Consider the following 17,569-nt stretch of genomic DNA (forward strand, 5'->3'; position numbering starts at 1 on the left):
AGTTGATGAGGAAGGGTAAACAATTTAAATGGGCAGCTAACCAAGACAGAGCATTTAAAATAATTAATGATGAAAAATACATGAGGGTATTTTACCTCCATTTGAGCCAGGGAAGGAGGCTTTTCTTACTGTTGATGCCAGGACCCATGGTATTGGTGAGGTTTTATCTCAGGTGAGATGGGGGGAGGAAACCCCAATAGCATTTGCTTTGCGTACACTTAGCAAGTCAGAATAAAACTATGCAGTAATTAGGAGGGAGGCTTTAGCTGCAGCATGGGGAGCTCAATATTTTTTCACATACTTGTGGGGTGCACATTTCACTTTGAAAACAGATCATAAACTGTTAATGAAGAGCCCAAGCCCTGGAGGTGCTAACAAAGGTTCCTCAAGCCTTATTCATTTTGTTGCTAAACTACAAGATTTCAAATACAAAACTGAGCATATGGCAGGGTGGAAAAATGTGCAGGCTGACTGCTTATCTAGATTGCCACTCATGTGTGGAGATGAGGGATTGGAAGCAGAAGATGTGGTGTCTATTCTAGCCAGTATTGAAGATACATTGGAAGACAGGTTCAGAGACAGGTTCTAGAGAAGAGTGGCAGAAAGCAGCAGAAGATAATGATGAGTTTAAGGAATGCGTACGTTGCATAAGAATTGGCTGTAGACGAGAGGCTGATGTAAGACCAGTGTTGAGAAGTTATGTTAAGTTGCAGGAAGAACTCAGAATTGGAGCTATGGATAGTTTAGTACTAAGAGGGGAAAGATATTCACCTCCTGAAGGTGTGAGGAAGAAATTGGTTTTCTTGGCACATAAAGGCCATTTAGGACAGACTCTTACCAAGAAGCATCTCAAAGATAAGTATTGGTGGCCTGGTGTGGATGAGGACGTAAAAGTCTGGGTAGAGAATTACTCACTGCGCAGAGAAAGTGAAAAAAGAAGGCTGGTACACAAAGTATGAGTTCTTTGGTGCGGGAAAGATTGTGGTGGTCCTTGGGAAAAGGTGTGTTTGGACTTTATTGCTCTCATGGATTTCTTATCAGAAAATAGAAGGTTTGCGATGGTGATAGAGGATCTTCATTCAAGGTGGGTCATTGTAGAATTTTTGCGGAACATCACAACTGAGAATGTAGTTAGAAATTTGAGACGTATTTTTACGAGAGAAGGTTGTCCAGGTGTATTGATAAATGATAATGGTACACAGTTGACGTCTCACATTATGCAAAGTTTCTTGAAGTGAAATGGTATAAAACATGGACGCACCTCTCTTTACAATCCATAAGGAAACGGCATGTTGGAGCGCATGAATGGAGTATTAAAGGGTACTATAGAAATGGCTGTGCAAGCCAAGCAGGATGTTAAGAGGTTTGTGGAGGATGTGGTATGGTCATACAATACAGCTGTGAATGGATTCACTGGAGAGACAAAAGGACGAGAGGGAGAGAAGTGAAAATGAAGTTGACTCCTCATTGGTTAATTGAAAGTCAGATGGATAAGAAAGGACAAACATAAACATAGGACTGATAGAAAGCGGAGATTTGGTTAAAATCAAATGTGGAAGGAAAGAGGGTGGGGTGAACAAGTTTCTTGCCCCTATGGAAGTGAAAGAGGTGCAAGGATGGCATGTGGTGTTGGAAAATAGAAAAAAAATGGAATAAGAGAAGGGTAGCATTGTATTGAAAAAAATAGTTGGAGAATGGTTGGATGAAAATGTGGGTGCAGAGATGCAAGATGGTGAATACATGTCAGTGGGAGAGAAGGTGATTACTGGCGGTGGAGGAGAAGCAGGAAGAGATATGAGTAGGAGAAGGCTTCCCAGTGGTAAAAAGGGTGAAAGAGGTGAATGTGAACATTTTGTTAAATCTTTGGGTAGGCATCATCGATCACATGGCATGCCAATTACATTTGCTGATTATGTAATGAAATAATAATTTATTTTTCTCCAATTTTGGTGAAAATGTATTGGAATTTATGTTTGAAGAACCCTGCATGATATAGTCATCCATCTTTGTAATCTTTCATTGTTGGGGTGTCATGCATTTATTTTATTTGTTTTATTACATTATGTTTTTGTTTCTATATTAATTTTGTGTTATGTTTTTATTCATAAAATAAGGAGATATGTTGTGACTTAGGCATATGTTATTGATGTGACGACATTCCCTGTACCTGTCTCTTGTGCTGTTGTCATTGCAGGGCTTGAAAAACCCACTAGCCCACTCGCATTTGCTAGCCAGATTTAATTCGGATGACCTATCTTTAGGTCCTACTCGTCCTTTCTGGTGAGAAGGAAGACAAACTGACTTTTGACCTCTGCCTCTGAAAGCAGCGCAAATGTGACAAGATAACAAGATTTAAAGGCATCTTTATTGCTTATAAAGTGAACGAGCAATAAAAATGCCTTTAAATCTTGTTAACTTGTCACATTTGCTTGGCGTTCACAGACAGAGGTCCAGTGCATTACAGTTAGGTCGAGTAGATGTTTCAAGTTTCTAGACCTTCAGGTCTAGTGACATTTTCATGATTTTTCGACCCCTGCATCGGACACATGGAATGTCAAGCTGGTCATTTGGTGTGGGCTGAAGATGCCCGCGGCAGGAAACAGTTGATGGAATCAGCAGGCGAGGGAACCTCTGTGTTATGTTAGGAAAAATAAACTATGACTGACTGCATATTCAGAGTACACGTTTTAACTACCACAGGTGGTAATGGGAAAACTAGTAAATAGCTAGGTGGATGATAAATAAATGTGTGAAAAATGTGTCACGTCAATAGGTGGATAATGGTATAGCTCTGTCTGGATAATTGGTAGGTAGATGAGTGGATTAATGCAACCTGTGTTAATGGATTGTAATGTATGCATGAATGCATGGGAGTGGGTGGGTATGTTGAATTATAGAAGTCGGTGGATGAGTATGTGAGACTATCCATGGGAACAGAGAGTGCACCACTAAGACTTGTCACAATTTGTATCAGCCCATCTATTCTCGGCATAGCTTGAATAGATGGGCTGCCAGGGATGGGTCATGGGATCAAAAGTGACTTTTGAGGTTTCCAACACCTATGCGAAATGTAGTGCCCCCATGTCACTGCACCAATAAATGTTGTAAGGGATAGCGTCGCACTGTAACAAAAGATAGCATCTTTGCACCTGGACCTCTGCTGCAATAGCATCTCTCTGTCCCCTTCTGCTGCGGGCTGCTTTTCCACTTTACCCTCCTTCACAAGGTGCTAGCCTATTGGCCCATTAATTGTGCCCTCGATGTCTGAGGTGTTCCTGTCCCTTTGCCAGGTGTGGTTTCCTGAGAGCTAGGAGCTGGCATAATGGTTGTACATGGACGTCGATTCATCAAAATGCCAGGGGTAGCGGAAGTGACATCACATGCCATGTGACCCCCACCTGGTGTGACAGGAAGTGACATCAAATGAACTTTAACCTGTTGACATCACAGGAAATTATATCACCTGCCCTTTGACCCACCCAGAAGAGGATGTCACAGGATGTGACATAGCAAGGCATTTGCCCAGATGACATCACAGGAAGTGACATCAACGGAACTTTGGATCCCATGAAATCAAGGAAGCCACATTGCATGACCGTGGTGCTATTACAGGAAGTAATGCATCTAACTTTTGGTTACTTACATCACACACAGAGGCTGGGAAATCTCTACAGATTCAAAAGAAGTACCCTATAAAAAGACATACTTAACCCCTTGCATGCTAGGGTTATTCCCCCGCTGTGCTGGAGGGAGGGGGGACACGCACAGCGCCCCTGTGCTCATGACGACCTCACTCGTCATGAGGCACAGTGCTCGTGTGCTCATGACGAGCTGAGCTCGTCATGACCACACCCGTTTTCGTGGAACGTTCAGCACAGCAGGGGAATTAGCCCAGCGTGCGAGCGTTCCACGGCTCATCATGAACACCAGAGCACCTTGCCTCATGACATCTTATTTAACAGCCAGAATGCACAAAGGCATGAATGCTTGTTTTACAAATGCAGATCTTACAGTCCGCATTTAAAAAATGCTCAATTAATCACTGCTCCAAAAGCAACATTTTCCACATTTTCACAATCCATCACCCACACACAATGAATCATAAGTGTGTAAATCAGTGTATAGAAAATGTTACATAAGGCAAAGGAGACTACAAGATATAGGGTTCACATGTCTTCCATACTGGTAGGCAATTTTTAAGAGCATTTGGTCTGGAGATACACAAACTCAGGATTCAGAACATAACACAGGGGTTAGGGTTGACTTTAATAATACAAAATAATTTCTACTCAAACAACCCATTCTTTGCAACATCAGGGTAGAAAGACTGTGAATAAAAAAACATAACTTTCTAACCTGTACCATGAAGCTTGCATGCAGCTCTTAGATGGCAGTTCATAGTTCACTGTGCTAGATTACGAATGTAACTTATGAACTGCACAGTAACAACAGAATCTCTGTGACAAAAGCAGTAACCCACTGAGCTACACACATAAAATATTGTTCTTTGATATGCATGGTAGATGTTCTTTGGCACAGGCATATTAACCCTCTGCGCTACCTTAGATAACTGAAAACTGCCACTAGACAAAACTCACTTCTCTCTCCAGCAGGTACATTAATAAATCACCATAGCTAACTTAAAACTTTTATTGTTGCCTGAAAACTGCTGAATATAGAAGGAATTTTGCAGTGTTTCTAAAACTGCTGCCCAGCTAGAATACGTGCCCCCACTAATAAAACCTGCCTGCACCCTTCCAGCCTCCTGGGGAAATGCCCGCCCATAGCCCTATGTCCAGAATGGCCATTCCGGCCTCTGTGATGTTCAAAACAGACAGTCTTGTTGACCAGTCCTCCAGCATTGACCGGCGTGCACATGCTGTAGCTACATAGATGCAGTGTTCGATATAAAACAAAAAACAATGGCAATTATTGTGTTATTCACATTACCTAAATGATGACTAGATAGCTAGAAGGGTTGAATCTTCAATGTGTGCTCTTAAACAGTCATTTCTGAAGTTTTGCAGCAGGGCATTCGAAAACCTTGTGTTAACTCGAAAAAGAGATAGTCTTATCTTACTTTACTTGCTGCTTCTGTTAGAGGTTTACTTAGGGCCCGCAGCTCACAGGAGTCACAATGACCGGCACCACCACAAGGGGAGCAGGCGAGTCAAGATTATAGTCGAGTCCTTGTGATGAATCAGTATCACTCTCACAATACCTGCCCTGCGGCCCACCCGAGGTCTAACCATCTGGCTCAGTCAGAGAGTGACAATTAAGTGAAGCAAGTCACTATGGTCTGGTCCCAAACTTGCAATGATTCTAGTCCGTCACTCTAGAGTCTTGACACCCAGCACCCACCCAATAGGCGGAGTCTGACTTGACTCTGAGGCAGTGCTGTGTCAGTGCGTCTTTTACTGCCACGGAGAGCTGGCCAATAATTATTACCAGGGCCATCATCATTGATAGCGCTTCCGTGTTACCAGATTGACAGCCGTATGACCCAGTCAGTGGTCCCAAACACAGTGGTACTCATACTATACCAGGCACCACGTCCTCTGCTAGGGTAGGGTGCAGCAGGTGCGCATTTGCATTTACACACACGTGCTGCTAGCTGTAGCACGTGTAGTTAGTAACAGTAAAATCATGCCCAGCCATGCTGCTCATTCACTCAGCTTCCTGGCCAAGGCCCGCAGCTGATACATACAATGTATCAAAACAAGTACTTCGCCGGCCGGCCCTGGTCACCGTAGCTGCGAGTTATTTCCCCCCACCCAGGCCCAGCTAGTAGGCCATTGTGATGTCTCTGCAGGCAGAGCTTCAGCAAAGCAGTGCAATCAATCGCTGCTCACACTGCAGCTGGTTTTATTTCATCCGAGCGCTTGCCCAGGCTGACAAGCAGTCAGGGGTTGCAAGGAAGGTGGAAGGGTCACAACAAGTGGCTCAGGGGTCGCAGTGCAGCCCCTGGCGACCCCTGATTGACATCGATGTGGTAGTACTGTTGTTCCTGCCTAAATTTCACTCTGACCTGACATACACTGCCCCTTGACAAGGTGCAAGCTCCAATCAAGGGTTCAGCTGTCAGGCAGCTCCACAACAGACCTGACCACTTCATATTTTCACCTGTACAATGGAGGCTGCAGAGCACTAGAGTAGATATAAAAACTTATTAGCATGAACCCCTACCAAATAGAGTGTTGTGCACATGGAGCCAAAGGGTAGACTGGTAAAGCAAAGGAAATGTAGGAATCTAACTGCTGCATGTGACGACATCCCCTGGCACCACATCTCCAAGCTAAGATGGGTGACTGTCATAAACTGAGCTGAAGAAGGTGTATAACACATAGCGGGCAAGAGGAAAGAGGATTGGTGAAAAATAAATATTTGTTTTTATACAGTATTTCTTGAAAAAATTAGAGGGACCCTTTGTAAACCAAGGGACTAGGGTTCAATCTAGAAAAGTAACAGTGTATCCTTTGGTAGGCAAATACTGAGAAAACTATTGCTCATTCACCCACCTAAATCACACACATTCCATCGTGGGGGATCCAGGACCAATTTAAAAAGCAGTGTGCCAGCACAAAAGAGATATATTAGAAATGTTATATATCAATTTATTAAAAACATATAAAACAATTGTTTTGATACTAAATGGTGCATGTTCTCTTATAAGTGCATATTTTATCATCTGAGTGTGTGTTTATATATAATTGACTCTCTCTAAATTGACTACTGACTCTCTCTATAAATGTTTTGTCCTTGTCATTAATGTTTGTTTGTACAGGTATGCATGAGAAGGGAATCCCCCTCTCACATATAGAAAAACGCCTTAGTGAGTGTATCACATAGTCTGTACCACAACACTAAGTTTTATTTCACCACACCTTTTAAAAAACGGTCCTGAGGAAAGCCAGAATACTCTAAGGCACTGGCTGAAACATGTCGACCATCTGAAGGACGCAGGGGGCAGTAACTCGCCACCCTCACGCGTCCTGTAGCCTTACTTTTAACCGCTGGTGACGGCCCAGTTATTAAAATTTAATTTACCCTCGGGTACTGGGACCACCACCAAGCCGTTTTAAATCACAACTCACTCAACCTCACTCACTGCACTCTCAGCAATATACCAGCTCCGCTGTAATCAGGCGTCGTAGCACACCCGGGACATACTAGGTGTCACTGGGTGGGCCAGATGATGAAGCATGCCACCAACTAGGTTGGTGGGTGAGGGCTTCATGAATACACCAACAAGGTGCCCGTGACAGAACTAATTAGAGTACTGCAACACTTTGGTCAACTTAAGCTAGTCCTCTTTGATTAATCATATATAATAATAATAATAAAGGGTTTTGTAGAGCGCTCAGTAACGCCATCACGGCGTGTCCCCGCGCTAATGGAGAAGTGGCAAACAAAAAAAAAACTCACTAGGAAACCCCCTCACCAGAGCCTCACAGTGTGTACAAGTGGGTCTTCAGCAGAGACCGAAATATTGCCTCTCTGCTCTCCAGCCTTAGAGCCAGCGGGAGTTTGTTCCAGTTTTGGGCGGCCAGTAATGTAAACAACCGCCCTCCCATTCTGGATCTCTTTATCCGCGGAACCGTCAGCAGCCCCGTACCTCCCGAGCGCAAGGCCCTTGGCGGCTCGTATCTGCAGACTAGGTCCCGAAGATAGGCGGGAGCCCTCAACCAGACAATCCGGTGGCACATAAGCAGGCATTTAAACAGAACACGTTTCTTTATGGGGAGCCAGTGGAGAGCATCAAGCGCCTTCTGTGAATTGGCTCTCCTCGGCCTCCTCAGCACCAGGCGAGCAGCCGCGTTCTGGATGACCTGCAGGCGGCCCATACTCCTCTCGGTGGTACCAAGGAACAAAACGTTCCCATAGTCCAACCGAGAGGCGACCAAAGCCTGCGTCATCGTCCTTCTGGCAGTCAGGGGTAGCAGATCCAGAGTCTTATTTAGAACCTTCAGGACCCCAAAGCACTTCCCCACAAGGCGTCTAATATGACCCTCATAGGACAGTGTGGGATTAACCCACACTCCTAGGTTTTTTGCTTCCTCACCTGGTACAGGAGTGGCGCCCAGACAGGATGGCCACCAATCGGCTGACCAGCTACTGCTCTTCCCACCCACCACCAAAACCTCGGTTTTGGAGCCATTGAGCTTTAAACAATGGGCATCCATCCAATCGGCCAAGGCCTGCATGCAGGCCTTGAAATTGGAGGATGCTCCTGTGGGGTTTTGAGACAGCGAGATAAGCAGTTGAGTGTCGTCGGCGTAAGACACCAACTCCACCCCAAATGCTTGGACAACCTTGGCCAGGGAGGCCATGTAAAGATTGAAAAGTGTAGGGCTCAATGCTGAGCCCTGTGGCACTCCCTGGTCTAGAGGCACCTCGGAGGAACGGCAGGACCCCTGTTGAACTTGAAAGCAGCGCCCCGTCAGGAACGACTGCAGCCAGTTCAGGGCGGCTCCTACGACCCCAGCTTCGTTTAGACACTGTAGCAAGATGGAATGGGCTACAGTGTCAAACGCTGCGCTGAGGTCGAGCATTATCAAGGCCATAGTGTGCCCCGCATCCGCTCCAGCTCTAAGGGTCTCAGTTGCACGCAGAAGGGCCGTCTCCATCGAGAAGCCCGCTCGAAAGCCTGATTGGGAGGGGTGAAGAATATTGGCTCTCTCAAGGTGTTCAACTAATTGAGAGTTCACCACCTTTTCTGCGACTTTGGCCAGATAGGGAAGCAGCGAGATGGGCCTAAGGTTCTCCAACACGTCAAGACCGACGTTGGGCTTTTTCCTAATAGGCAACACAACCGCCTTCTTCCAGTCCTCCGGGATCTGTTGAGTGGAGAAAGACGTCTGCAGTACATGCCTGATGTAAGGTTCCAGCACTGACAGACCACCCGACACCACTCTAGGAGGCGCAGGATCAATGGGAGATCCGGACCTGACGCTGCGGCAGATCCTGTTTAAGCTCTCAGTAGGAGGAACCGTAAACAGTTGTAGTGTATTGCACGGATCCATAGGTGTCCTTGCAGCCCTGAATTCAGTGCCACTCACGGGTTGTTTAGAAAAAGAGGCGTAAATGTTCTTAACCTTCCCCGAAAAGAAGTCAGCTACCCTGTTGCATTCTGCAACCGAGTCTACTTTCGGGGCATTAGAACTGGATACCAGGGATATTTCCTTAAAAATTTTGAAGAGCTCTCTCGACGAGCTCTCAGCTTCCTCTATGCGTGCCTGATAGTGTTTGGCTTTCGCCCTGCGCAATGCGCATTGATATCTTTTATGCGCTAAGCTATAGCTACTCTTGCCCTGTGCACATGGATTCCTCCTCCAGCTCCGTTCAAGTTTTTTACATTCTGATTTAATTTGCTGTAGCTCCTGGGTAAACCAAGGGGCAGTGCGCTGTCTACCCCCTTTACATATATATATATATATAATTGAAACCTGTCAGGCATTCAGGCACGAGTGTACATTAACCGGTTAAATAGATGCAGAAATATACACATTTCAGCTTCATTTTTTCACAAAACCTAAAATAAATATGGATAAATACAGGTAAAATTAGCAAAAAATAAATATGGATAAATACAGACGGAAATGACAAAAATATAAATGCCATAAAACCGGGAGCCCTAAATATAATATAATATAATATAATATAATATAATATAATATAATATAGTCCATTCTGCAGTCCTCTCTTGTTCATCTCACGAGTTTTAAAACTGAATACTTCAAAGCTTTATAAATTATTAGGTACAATAACATTTTGAATAGGTTGTAGCAGGTAGCAGTAATACAGACCATCCAGGGGGCCTCTGTTATCTCTCTCCTCTGTAAACCACACAAGATTTACAAAGCAGATATCTTAATTGCTGTGTCCAAGTCAGTGTTAGAAATGTGGTCTCTAGTTGGCAGAGTTATGCACCCTGTCCAAGTAGGGATCAGCACTATAGTAATAGTAAGTCAGATGTACAAACTAAATTAACCTGTGCTCACCCTCTGGTAGCTTGGTACAGAGTAGTCAGGCTTAACTTAAGAGGCAATGTGTAAAGTATTTGCGCAACACATTACAGTAACACAGTGAAAACCCCACAAAAAGACTCCACATCAGTTTAGAAAAGTAGAGAATATTTATCTGATTAAAACAAGACCAAAAAGCCAAAAATGCAATCATTAGAAAGCAAGATATGAATGAATTTTTAAAGATTAGGTCCAAGTAAGTGCTCAGAAGTCGATAGCGCCAAAGCGTTACTGGAGGCCATGCCCAACCGCGCAAAATCTGAAAAGTCAAGCCAACCGCGATGGAGCGCGGGTCAACTACAGTTCCAATCAGGTCCAGCTGAAGTTTTACCTTCTCAAGTTGAGCCAAGACTCCCATTCACAGGGAAAGAGCTTGCCGGGGTACGGAGAGCCTTGCTGCCAATTGTCCACGGAGCACGACGAGAAGCCAGGCGTTTGTGGCAGACGGACTGGGGCCTCGCGTTCGCAAGCTGAAATGCTGCTTTGCAAAGAATTAATGCGCCCATTCGCGCTGATCCTTTGAGTGAGCAATGCGGTTCTGAAGCAAACTGTCCCGTTTGTGGTCATGAAGGGCCCAAAAGTTTGCTTTAAAGGGACTGTATTGTGGAAGCCCCACGTCTGAGGCCCAGGAGTAGAGGGGGGCACCTCAGGCACGGGTAGGACCCACAGATGGCAGAGTCCAGCAGCACCAGCAGAGTTGCAAGAAGTCTTTTGTAACCCTGAGACTTCAGAGAACAAGAGGCAAGCCAGCATGCCCTTGGATAATCTTGGGTTCAAGGATGTAGAGAGCAGGTCCAGTCCCTCTCACTGTCATGCAAGAAGCAGCGGGCAGCAGGCCAGCACAGCAGTGCAAGTTGCTAAGTGGCAGTCCCTCCTGTAGTACAGCAATCAGCAGGCAGCAGGCTAATACAGCAGAGAAAGTACCAAAGTAGCAGTCCCTCCTACAGTACAGCTGTTCTTCTTCCAGGCAGAATGTCCTTGGCTCCAGTAGACTGTTGTTCTGAGTGTTGAAATGTCAGGGGTCCAGTACTTATACTAAATGTGGTTTTGAAGTGGGGGAGACATCCAAGAGGACTTTGAAGATCAAAAGGTCCCTGTCTTTCCCGCCCTGGCTCCAGACACCCTACATGGGGGGTTTGCCTCTCTTTGTGTGGGGACAGGCGCAGCCCTATCCAGGTGCAAGTGTCAGCTCCTTACTCCCAATCCACCTCAGGAAGGCCAATTAGCCTTGCGATGGGCCATCAGGATGCAAATGTCAAACCCCAGCCCCCTTTGTGTGATTCTCTAGAAGACATGCACAAAGCCCAGCTTTAGCCAAACCCAGATGTGTATTTAGAGGCAGGCAGAGGCACAAAGTAGTTAAAGTAAAGTGATGGTGAGTTAAAGTAAGAAAATGTCAACTCTCTAAAAGTGGCATTTTCAAACCTGCAATTTAAAAATTAGCTTTACTAAAAGATGTGTTTAAAAATTGTGAGTCCAAATACATCAAACTCCAATTTATCTCTGCTCCCAATGGGAAATTACACTTAAAATATGTTTTAAGGCAATCCCCATGTTAAACTATGGGAGCGATAGACATTGCAGTAGTGAAAATTAATTTAGCAGTTTTCCGCTACTAGGACATGTAACACTCAAAAGTACATGTCCTGCCTTTTAAATATGCTGCACCCTGCCCATGGGGCAACCTAAGGCCTACCTTAGGGGTGACCTACGTGTAATAAAAAGGAAGTTTTGGGCCTGGCAAGTAGGTTAAGTTGCCAGGTTGAAATTGGAGTTTAACACTGCACACACAGGCTCTGAAATGGCAGGCCTGAGCCATGTTTAAAGGGCCATTGAGTGGGTGGCACAATCAGTTCTGTTGGCCCACTAGTAGCATTTTATTTACAGGCCCTGGGCACATATAGTGCACATGGCTAGGGACTTACAGGTAAATTAAATATGCCAATTGTGGATAAGCCAATGTTACCATCTTAGAGTACAGAGCATATGCACTGTAGCACTGGTTAACAGTGCCTAAGTGCCCAGAATCCTAAAGCCAACAAAAAAAAGGTAAGAAAAAAGGGAGGAGGAAGGCAAAATGTTTGGGGTTGACCCTTCCGAATGGGATATTTCCAACAGTCAGCATGTGCATTGAAGGCTAGGTAGTCACCAAAAAATCCATAAGGGAACAAGAGAGTAACTCATACCAAACAACTAATGCAAACTGTGGGCACATTGTCCTTCCTCCATCACACAGTTAAGCGCTGCAATCCAAGACAGGATAAAAGTACCAAACTGGTCACTCACACACAACACCTCCATGATTCTTGCATAAATTGCATAGATTTAATTTAAAGTACATCTAGCTACCAACAAAGCCCTCCCACATGGTGTAGAGTACTTCTGTCCGAAAATGCATTTTGGCACCTCGCAATTTGAAATAAAACACACTATAAAGCAATCACTGTTACATCTAACATAATCAAAAAATGTAGACAATGCTCTATACAGCTTTGCTGTTCTTAACTTATTCGCTTGACCTTACTGTCTGACCATGACAACAATCGAATGTTATGTTAGTTCATGAGTTATTTCATATCATGTTGTGTTTCATAGACATCGTGCATAGCGCTACATAACACCAGTGCTGCTTCAGAGTATGAATAAATCAGATTGATGCATAGCAATATAGCAAAAGACTAATGGGGTTGACTAAACTGAAATATGATTATTTTACTTAAGGTCATTTACTGTGATTTTCACAAAATATAAGGCTTCAACCTCAATTGGAAAGTCACGTTAATAATTATCAATCTAGTAATAATCCATCACATAAAAATGCCTCTAAACTTTTCGAGCTTTCTTCGGCTTTACATTTCTAGTTCAACAATTCTCTGGGGCTGTATAGAAAGATTGTGCCAACATCCACTGAGCACTCTTGGGAGTGAAGCAAAAAACATCTATCAAATACCTTGAAAGCCATGTCCGATCTGAAACACTTTGACTATTTTCCAGCAGCTTTGTGTTTCCCATTTTGTAGTTTTTTTTTTAATAATACATATATATATATATATATATATATATATATATATATATATATATATATATATATATATATATATATATATATATATAAAATATGAATACAGACAGCGGGTTTTGAACAGTCAACTCTATCCATTACTCTGATAAATTGCCATTCACATTTTGCTTATATATGCACCAGAGCACACAACGTGGGGCAAAGGTCCCCTTCAATTTAAGTACGGCTCAAAATGCCTGTAACTTGTTCACATCCATCTAAGAATATTTTTCGTCAATAAAACTGGTGATTCAAAGTGAGCTTTTTGTTTTATTTTTATATTAACTTCAAGTACCTGTATGTTACCTGCACTTCGGGTGCCCAGTTAGATGGCTATTTGTTTCCTAGCCATTGGTTATATTTATATTATATAGTCTCTTAAGTGGCATTGTAATATTTTTAGCTGCCTGCAATTTGAATGCTTGGTTAGGTTGTCATTTATTCTTGTCCCCGTCACAAATAGTAAATGGAGGGCGCAACTGAAAGGCTTGTTATTAAAAGAAACATCTCTAGTAAAATAGACACATCAGTAGTGATTTTTTCTTAATGTACAATTTTAATTGCATTATGGTGATCACACTTTACTGGTGGCATGCTTTTTTGGCACATGCTTGGAATAAAAATAAAGAAACAATAAGCATTGCACTATCGCCAAGACCACGCCTATTGGCTTTGTCAATGCCTGTTTCAAGATGTTCCCCGTGTTACAGCATTTCATTTCCAGATACATATTGTGTGTTTTGCCAATAGATGTGTTCCACAAGTATTTAAAATGTCATTTAACTATACCCGAGTCTGCTTAAGCAGAACAATATAATCAACAGTAGACAGAATGATGCACAATGACATATAGACCACATCTGTGATACCTTTCAGAAATCAGTAAAACTTACAGCCGTCGCTGGGTGGATAAACTCATCTCAGATTCACTGAACAGTGCAACATTGCGGCGATCCACTGGGTGGCGACTACGAACAACAGATAACATTTTAGACACTCAATTTCTGATAGTAGAATGTAATGTAGGAAATTGTACCGATTGGATTAAGTCTCTTTTGGATTGGGCAGCTTTCCCGCTGTTCCAATTAGTTTCAGTATACTCTTTATACTACGAAAAGGGTTTTTGTTTTTGTATTAATTTTGTGTTCAGTGGTATTGGGTTATTGCGTTGTCACGATAATGCTAGCCAGACTCCAATTAGTGTGAAGTTATTACCTTGACGGCAGAAAACGAATAAACAAGCTAGAAACAAAAGTGAATATTCATTTTCAGGTTTGCTTTCTCGTAACGGGCTGGTGGGGGGTGGAACAGATGGTGCTCTGCAAACACTTGTCATGGGGGTGAGGAGGGGTCACAGAATCAAGCGTGCCTTCCAAGTTTCCTGCCACCTCCTATCATATTGAGAATGATAAGGAAAGCATTCAAGATAATAATGCAGCAGTTGATTATTATGCAACATGCCCAAGTGACTACAGAATTACGTGAATTGATCGTATCATAATATTTCTAGCTGTCCAGTGTGCTACGTACATGGTTGCTGCATTACTGCATGTATGAAGTACAACAAAGTGGAATATCACACGTTAATTGTATTTTATAAACGATATATATACTTCGAATTACTTTCAATCATTAGCTGAATTTGCACATTTCTTGCTCTCGGGATGCAAAGAGCAGCCCCTGAAAACCCCTCTGTCACGCTTCGAAACAGCAGGTAGGAAAATATCGGTTTGCACAATATGTTGGAAACATTGTAGAGCTGACTGTTCATTTTTTTTAAATGTTACATTCTGAAAACATAATACACTAGCATCAGTGCTCAAATTTGTTCATTCTAATTCAAACAGCTAAAAAGTAACACGTGCCTTGGAAAAAAAGAAAATACTTTTCGAGCCGTCATAAAAATTAAACTGTCCTTACCTCCAGAGTATGCCGGGTGGGTCAATTCCGATTAATACTACTTCACAGTGTTAAAAAGCTGCAATGCACCACAAAAATGTCAAAAAGTTGGTTGCCAATGAGATCGTATCATTTGCCGAAGAAAGTGCAGGAATAAGTGCATAACCCAAAGCTGAGGAAAATACAGAACGGTGCAGCCTCGAGAGCCCGGGAATATTTATACGGAAGCCCAGCCCACAACTCTGCGTGGCCACGACACCAGGCCCTTGCCAATCACTCACGCGCCTGTGGCTCGCGCGCTGCCGCCAGCCGGAATGTTAAAGAGCAGAAATAGTTGATGTGCGGTTACAGTGCACGAATGCACGCGCATTCCAAGTTATTGTTCACTTGGGCATTTATGCTCAATCTTCAGAAGACCAAGGTCATCTTTAATTTCCAGGAGAGCCTGTTAGTCACCATAATATGGGCAAACTGGGTTGATTTGCAACAAGACATGCCTGTCACTAAGCGAGCTGTCGTATACTAATGACGTCGTTCTTTGGAGAGATCATCTCTCAGTGGGAAATATTTCCTAATAATGCCTGCCTTTAGAAATCAAGACATAATGGCCCAGGTCCAAAGGAATCGAAAACATATCTGTACTAATACTGGTATAGCCAGGGCCGGTTCTAGGATTTGTGAGGCCCTGGGCTAAAAGGGAATGTGCGAGGCCCCTCTAATGTAAATAAGTGGCCCCTTTCAAGGAGACCATTCACAGACACTGTGGGAGGCCCATTGTCCAGAATGTTGCCCCCCCACAGTTTTAACTTTCAGCCCACAAGCATTTCCCACACCTTCAGTCCGACAGGTGTCAGAATTACTTGTGGGCTAAAAATTACAACTCTGGGGGTGCCAAAATGCTGGACAATGGGCCTCCCACAGTGTCATTGAATGGGTCTCCTGGCAATTGAAGGGAGTGTCTCCCTCCCCTATGCCTCAAGACACCATCCCTGAGAGGCCTGGGAGGGGGGGCCCCTCCGAAGGACCTTAATTGCAAGGCAACACCTTTCTTTGAAATGGAATGCCAGGGAAACAACAGGACACACCACCCGTGCGTGGCCCCATGCTGGTGGGCTGAGTGCGAGGCCCTGGGCAGCTGCCCACTCTGCCCATGCCTAGCGCAGGCCCTGGGTATAGCTATCTAGCTGATTGCTGGCTGAGTTTCACGCCCAGGAAATTAAATGCTGATGTTGGATTTTTTATTAAACTCACTCAAACGGGTAAGTTCAAAAAAATCTGAAGGTCGTTTATGAAAAGCAATGTTTTCAATATAGGCGTTATTATTCTAAAATCGTTTCACGCAGTGCTAATTATCACAGAATGGTGTGATTCATGGGGACTTTGAACAGTAAGTATTAGCCATAGAACAGACGGATAGATTCAACTTTACCGTCAAGAAGCAAAACGTCTTTTGTCTGGGGTGCAAAGAAACTACAGTATTGTTTCTATCTTAAACAATCATTTGCAATGCAATAGGTCTCCCATTAGTAAAGTTTTAGTTATAAGTCTTGTAAATGGTATTTTTTTGTGTGTTAGTTTAGAAAATATTGAAAGTAATAACTTTGTCATTTACAATGGCAATACTTATAATTATTGCTAATGTGACACCTATAGCATTTGTAATGCAACATGTATTGTATTTACTTGACTTAGATGTATTGATATTACAAATCACATTTTTTTTAATTATTTCAAATAATTAATACTTAAATTACATTTATTGTAATTTTTAATGGCAATAGTTTATACTTTTGTAAATAACTTTTGTGAAGATTATGTTCAGTGTTAATACTTAAATTAAATGTATTGTAATTGATAATGGCAATAGTTTATACTTTTGTAATTAACTTTTGTGAAGATTATGTTCAGTGTATTTTATTGTTAAGAAAATGCAAGAACAGAAGGGAAATATTAAAATCTTTTTGTGACATGTGTAATAAAGTTTGAAACATTGAGAGAACTTATTTGAATCAGTCGTTGAATTGTTGCACAGATTGATGCTGTTGTTGTGCGGAGTGATGTTGTGTTGGCGACGAGTGATGCTGTTTTATGCAGTGATGCTGTGGTAGCGCATAGTGATGTTGTGTTGCCCCTGAGTAATGCTGTGGTGATGCGATAGATAGATAGAGTGCGATAGATAAATAAATAGAGTGTAGGCGATAGATAGTTAAATAGAGTGAGGGCGATAGATAGATAGATAATTTGTTTGAGGGCGATAGATAGATGGATAAATAGAGTGACGGCGATAGATAGCTAGACAGAGTGAGGGCGATCGATAGATAGAATGATGGCGATAGATAGAGTGAGTGAGGGCGATAGATAGACAGATAGATAGAGTGAGGGCGATAGATAGAGTGAGTGAGGACGATAGATAGAATGATGGCGATAGAGTGAGTGAGGGCGATAGATAGACAGATAGATAGAGTGAGGGCGATAGACAGATAGAGTGAGGGCGATAGATAAATATATATATAGATAGAGTGAAGCAGATAGATAGATAGATAGATAGATAGATAGATAGATAGATAGATAGATAGATAGATAG

General features: G+C 43.0%; 1 protein-coding gene across 1 annotated transcript in view; it reads right to left on the reverse strand.

Annotated features, from left to right (window-relative positions):
* FAM237B (family with sequence similarity 237 member B) overlaps positions 1–15,108 on the reverse strand; it is a 459,720-nt gene extending 444,612 nt beyond the window's left edge. The window contains exon 1 of the mRNA XM_078664396.1: positions 15,007–15,108. The gene's annotated coding sequence lies outside the window, so the exon portion shown is untranslated. The remainder of the gene's footprint in view (positions 1–15,006) is intronic.
* Between the last annotated feature and the right edge of the window lie 2,461 nt (positions 15,109–17,569).

The sequence above is a fragment of the Lissotriton helveticus genome, chromosome 10 (assembly GCF_964261635.1).
Source record: "Lissotriton helveticus chromosome 10, aLisHel1.1, whole genome shotgun sequence".
Lineage (NCBI taxonomy): Eukaryota > Metazoa > Chordata > Amphibia > Caudata > Salamandridae > Lissotriton > Lissotriton helveticus.